Genomic DNA, 5,857 nt, shown 5'->3' on the forward strand with positions numbered 1-5,857 from the left:
AGAGGAAGATACTCATTTGCATACTCACTGCCCGAGCGAGCGAAAGGCCCCAAAGGAGCTCAACCCCGCTAGCATCATGAGGTTGAGGAAGAAGGTTGAGGAAGGAGGTTGAGGAAGGAGGTTGAGGAAGGAGGTTGAGGAAGGAGATTGAGGAAGGAGGTTGAGGAAGGAGGTTGAGGAAGGAGGTTGAGGAAGGAGGAGGGGGAAGGAGAAGGGGGAAGGGGAGGGAGGGGGGATGAAGAGGGAGAGGGAGATGGAGAAGGAGGGGTAGGGGGAGGATAGGGAGGGAGAAGAGAGGGGGAGGGAGGGGAGAAGGGGCAGGTGGAGAAGGGGAGGGGAGAGGGGGACGGGGAGAGGGGAAGGGGAGAGGGATGAGAAGGATGAGGGGCAGATGAGAGGAGGAGAGGGGGGGGCGGCCCTGAGAGGCAGCCTCAGGTGCACCCGAAAGTGGAGAAAGAATTAAGAACACTGTTGAGAAATGCAGTTGCTCTGCTGCAAACGCAGCAAGAGAGAAAAAGATAAAGAATAAAAGGAAGCAATGGAAAATAAAAAATAAAAAGTAAAAATGAAAAGGTTAATGGATATATATATATATATATATATATATATATATATATATATATATATATATATATATACATATATATATATATATATATATATATATATATATATATATATATATATATATATATATATATTCTTTCTCTCCTGCCAGACGCCAAGTCGTTGATTTGAATTGCCAGTGGTCGGCCTCGTCGTCAGGCGTCTCAACTCATCTCGATCCTCGTAAATTTCTTGTTCATTTACTTCTTCCAACATCAATTTTCTTTCTTCCAAATTCTTTTTCATACAGTCCATTCACCTTTTCCTGGGTCTTCCAACCGACCTCCTTCCTCTAGGTTGCTATTCGAAATACTTCCTTGGATATCTACTTTCCTTCATTCCCTTCATATGACCAAACCATCTCAATATATATGTATGTATGTATGTATGTGTATATATATATATATATATATATGTATATATATATATATATATACATATATATATGTGAGTGTGTGTGTGTGTGTGTGTGTGTGTATATATATATATATATATATATATATATATATATATATATATATATATATATATATATATATATATATATATACAGTATATAGATATATATACCGGTATACATACATTTATATAAATGGTCAAATAGATACAGTACACAGTTAAACATATGATCAAATGAACAGATGAATGAACAAATAAGAAAAATACACAAACAAATGAGCAAATAATCAAGTAAATAAACAAATAGACAAACAAATATAAAACTAAATAAAAGAAGAACATAATTTAGAAAACAGAAAAAAGAGAAAAGCAGAAAGGGCAAGTGATAAGCGAAATCCTGCTTCTTATTCACACACACACACACACACACACACACACACACACACACACACACACACACACACACACACACACACACACACACACACACACACACACACACACACACACACACACACACACACACACACACACACAAAACAGAAAGAAATTGGTTATCAGGAATATCATGCGTTTGCAATGCAATAAAAAGGGGGGAGCCCGGTTTCACACGCAGAGAATTCGCACGCGGGCCGGGAATGACTCACGAGAGGGCCATTCTTCCGACATTTACGGGCAGATGTGGCCTGGAACGAATGAATTGAGCGAAGGAGGCGTCGTACATAAAGGAACTACGACGAGCACTTAATCTCGTCTCCGATTCATAAACGAAGCAAACATTAATAAAGTGCGAAACTCAAATAGAAGAAATGAACGATGATAATAATAATAGTGAAAATGATGATGATATCAATACCTACATATTATTAATATTGATAATGACAATTATACATACATACATATACAAAAGGCTTTTCTCCATTACAAGTTACGTAGCCAAATAACAAAGGTATAAAGTCCACTCACACCCATTCCATCCCCACGCACCCCACTTCCATCCACCCCCTCCCTCCCTCATATCTTGGCTCCTCTTGGATGACGGGTCATCTCTGCATCTCGCCCACTGCCCCGGGTCAGAAGCAATGTAGCAAGACATAGCACACTCACAGCCTGGCCTCTAGATTTAATTGGCGACCCTCCCCCCCTTCCGTCCCCTCATGCAGAAATAGAGAAGACGAGGAGAAATCCTTTCGGAATGCGTCAAAATATCACTCACAAATACTCCCTCAGCCCCATCCCCCACCCATCCCCTTCCATGCATCACAACATCATCCATACACAACAATTCTCCACTCACCCCTATCATCTGTCTTCTCCCTTCCTTCCTCTACAGACATTCCCCTCTCTCCCACTGCCCCATTTACCCCATCCATCCATCTCATCTTTGGTCGCCCCCTCATTTTTACTCCTTCCACCTCTGCCTTCCACATCACTTTTACTATATTTTTTTTCACTGAAGAAGAAGAAGAAGAAGAAGAAGAAGAAGGACAAGAAGAAGAAGAAGAAGAAGAAGAATAGTAATGTGGATATGTGGTAAAAAATAATTTGGTGTAACTGGCAGAGGCCTGGAGGCTAGGTTAAAAGAACATAAAACAGATGTTAGACACCACACTGGGTTGGTTAATCATGTCGACGTACAAGGTCACTTACCGAAATAGGATGCCGCAAAAACAATCGTTGATAACCTCACCAGGCACCAAGCAGAAAACACATCAATAAGAGGACTGGGGATTTGGTATGGGCGAATGTAGCACCACGCATCATTACCTTGGACAAAATGCATAGAGCCCCTGACCCAGGCGGACAACTCATCCACGCGACGACCAGCAGGCGGATATATAATTCGTCCACCGACAGCGGCGACCGAACGGCGGACAACTCATCCTATAGGCAGTCGGCGTTGATTGGTGTTCCGGTAAGACACGTTGCCGCGTCCCTTTCTCTCCCTCTTTTGTTATGTATAAATTGGCCAGCTTGACTTCGAGCACTGTCCCTCTGAAGAAGACACCCAGGCGAAGCTAGATAGGAATAACAGTATTTCCCTCACCCCGTGTTCCCTCTATCACCTATCCACATTCGTCACAATATTTACACATTGATGATGATGATGATGATGATGCTGATGATGGTGATGATGATGATGATGATGCTGGTGATGATGATGATGATGATGATGCTGGTGATGATGATGATGATGGTGATGATGATGATGATGGTGTTATGGTGATGATGATGATGATGATGATGATGATGATGATAATGATAATAGTAATAATAATAATAATAATAATGATAATAATAATGATAATAATAATAATAATAATAATAATACTAATAATAATGATGATGATGATGATGATGATGATGATGATGATGATGATGATGATAATAATAATATTAACAATAATGATAATAATAATAATAATAATAATAATGATAATAATAATAATAATAATAATAATAATAATGATAATAATAATAATAATAATAATGATAATAATAATAATAATAATAATAATAATAATAATAATAATAATAATAATGATAATAATAATAATAATAATAACAACAACCATGACAATAATAATAATAGTAAAGAGAATAGTAATGACAATAATGACAGATAAAAAGTAGAAAATAGAAATAAAAATGAAAAAAAATATTTGTAATTAGATAAGCAATTATAGTAATGACCTTATCTATTCTCACAATAACCAACAATACTGAGAGCAAAGAAAGAAACCGTAATAAGTATAAACAAAACTAGAATACACAAGTACATGAAAATATACATCTTTGACAAAACGAGACAAATATTTTTAAGGATTAAAAGATCTTGATACAGACGACTCCAGAATGTCATCATGCAATCACCATAAATGAAATGATAGTGTAATCTTTAGTATAAAATTATACAGTATATTTCCTCAACCAACAGCAAGTTCGTCTGTACATATTTCGATGTTATTTCTATAAATATGAACTCCTCCCGGTGAACAGGGTCCTTGTTGAAACTATTCACTGATTCAGTACCACTGTACAAACCGAATCCCCAATACCTGTGTATCTAAGTATTATCCCTACACTGTATCTAATGTGTAATACGGATTCCGCAATGTTCTTGATCATGTAAACTTTAACTGTCTTCAGGTGATTTTATTCATCTGATGGAAACTTTTGTCAAAGAGGTCTACATAAACCCTTTTCACAGCGGCGATCGATAGATACGTTTTATCATGGCTGTCGCCATGGGATTTCATTCAGCCGAGGGAAGCCTTCCTTAGTCAAAGGGTTCAGATTAACGAAAGTGTTGGTTTGATGTGGTTTGGGAGTTTAGTTCTTCCCCAGCCCATTGTATAACCCGCTCCTTCAAACCCAAGATAGAGGCGGACGCTTCTCAATGAGTGAGGGGTACATTATACCACTATGGCTTGTACAAGCATTCAGCAAAACTGAATGAGGGGACATGCAACCATCTACTCCCCATAGAAAAGGGGATAATATGAACACATCAAGATGTCTCCCTTGGGGATGAGCTCTTCTACCAAACCATTCAAGAGAAATAACGCTAACTGCCTCCTCAACCTGTTTCTATATTTTCCCCTACCCCCCCCCCTGCATTACACTCGACCCTCACCCAAGCCCTCCTGAAATGAACGTTTTGGTTTAGTTTTCGTATATGCTGCCAGGTGCTCAGATGGGCACAAGCTGAGTAAATCCCCCTCCCCTTCCTCCCCCTCCCACCTCCTCCCCCTCCCACCTCCTCCCCTCCCACCTCCTCCCCCTCCCCTCCCACCTCCTCCCCCTCCCACCTCCTCCCCCTCCCCTCCTCCCCTCCCACCTCCTCCCATCCCCCTCCCCTCCCACCTCCTCCCATCCCCCTCCTCCCCCTCGTCTTCCTCCCCCTCCTCCCCTCCTCCTCTTCCCCCTCCCCCTTCCACCTCCTCCCTCTCCCCCTCCTCCCCCTGCCCATTCTCCCCCTCCCAAATCCTCCCATCCCCCAAGGACACACCCTCATTAATCCCTCCAGACACACACTGACGTAAACCAGTCGCAGCGTGAACAGAAAACATTCGTTCTTCCGTGTGAAGACAAGCACAGCGGCTAAGGCTCCGCCAGAGGAGCAGGTGCTAAAAGCTCTCACCAAATATGTCTTAATCCTAGTCGGAGGAAAATGTTTCTATGTCTCCACTCCCTGAATGGAATCCGACGTGGAATAACATCCCACGAACCACAGAAGTCATTGAAATTACTCTACACAAATCCACAAAGATTTGTGTAATTTGGGCTATATTGTCAGAATATAAACAGATACTGGAATGCCATACCGTGTAGAATTATTCTTCCCATCAGACCGATGAAATCCATTGTAGTCAAAAGAACAAGTTTCTTTACTTTTTCTGGTTTGTACACTTGGTATATGATGACAAAGACGTATATTTTTCCAAGCTTGATGTAAATAAAAACCTTTTAACTCCCAGCTGTCCATAATAGTCTGACCTATGCTCGACGATGCTGTTCATTTGAATAAAACCCTCATGAGTAATGTGTTGAACTTTGTGAACCTTTTCATCCCTCCAATTAACCGAGACAGACACTTAAACACTGACAGGATTTCCTGAGGCGAATAAAACCATTTGGTGGAAGCCAAAAAAGGAAATATACACAAGAAGGATCCCAAGCTGTCTCGCGGATTAACGCCTGCAGGATGGCTTCATCCCGCCGCGGGGCGTGTCCCCGCCGGAACAAGCCAAGTTACGTCCCTCTTGTTCCCGGAACAAGACAAGTTAAGTCTGGATGAAGTTGGATGTCGAGATCTGCTTGACTCAGCTATTTCGCTGCGTTTTCCAAC

This window comes from Oratosquilla oratoria, chromosome 37 (genome assembly GCF_046742065.1).
Source record: "Oratosquilla oratoria isolate Oo_2021 chromosome 37, ASM4674206v1, whole genome shotgun sequence".
Taxonomy (NCBI): Eukaryota; Metazoa; Arthropoda; class Malacostraca; order Stomatopoda; family Squillidae; genus Oratosquilla; species Oratosquilla oratoria.